General features: G+C 33.5%; 1 non-coding gene across 1 annotated transcript; it reads right to left on the bottom strand.

Moving 5' to 3' along the window:
* Positions 1-492: 492 nt before the first annotated feature.
* LOC130033685 (U6 spliceosomal RNA) lies at positions 493-597 on the bottom strand. The gene has a single exon (XR_008793974.1). It is a non-coding gene; the product is annotated as a U6 spliceosomal RNA (small nuclear RNA).
* Positions 598-830: the final 233 nt, after the last annotated feature.

Here is an 830-nt window from a genome sequence, read left to right as displayed (position 1 = left end):
TAAATACAATATGAATGAAGTAATGACTTATTTTATTGAACATAATACCTTTTGAGTTCACCAAACTTGTTAGGAATGGCAAGATTTCATCCTTTTTTTATAATTGAGTTGCATTGTATTGTTTCTTGATGATATGAATTTCTGGGTATTCATACAAAATTATTTCTAATGTTAGCTGCCTTAATTTTAAGGGAAGAGATTGAGTGATAAATTCCTACTGGAACCTTGTCCAGGATTATTCTAATTCTTGTATAGTTGTAGATATTAGAAATTTGTTTTTAAATCCTAGCAAGAGTTTTCACATGAAAATTAACATGAATAATTATTCAATTATTTTTTATGAATATCATGAAAAACTAATTGAAAGTTCTGATTATTTAGACAACAAAAGTCATAGTATAATCAAGAGTGAAAGACAGAGTGGGTATTTTTTTACACAGTCATTACATAATAAAGGATATTTGAAAGAATGTAGTTTTTTTAAATGGGCACATAATTTTGAAAATATTATTTATCTATAGTTTATTCCACATGCGCAGGGGCCATGCTAATCTTCTCTGTATCATTCCAATTTTAGTATATGTGCTGCCGAAGCGCTGTGTATTCGATATGCCAAAACCAGTAACTACAACTGGTCTCATTCACCTGACCCTGAAGGCTTCACCGACATGGCAACACTGAGAAGGATGAGAAAGGAGAGGCCGACAAAATCTCAAGGCCAACCTAGGCTGCCACAACGAAGGAAGACAAAAATGATCGTCTGTACTTTCAATGCACGTATGCTAGCATCAGATGCATCCATCGAGGACCTGATGGTACAAGCGCGAATG

The sequence above is a fragment of the Sorex fumeus genome, unplaced genomic scaffold (genome assembly GCF_029834395.1).
Source record: "Sorex fumeus unplaced genomic scaffold, SorFum_2.1 ptg000054l, whole genome shotgun sequence".
NCBI lineage: Eukaryota > Metazoa > Chordata > Mammalia > Eulipotyphla > Soricidae > Sorex > Sorex fumeus.
The sequence above is the reverse complement of the archived record's forward strand: the minus strand, read 5'-3'. Positions and strand labels throughout refer to the sequence as shown.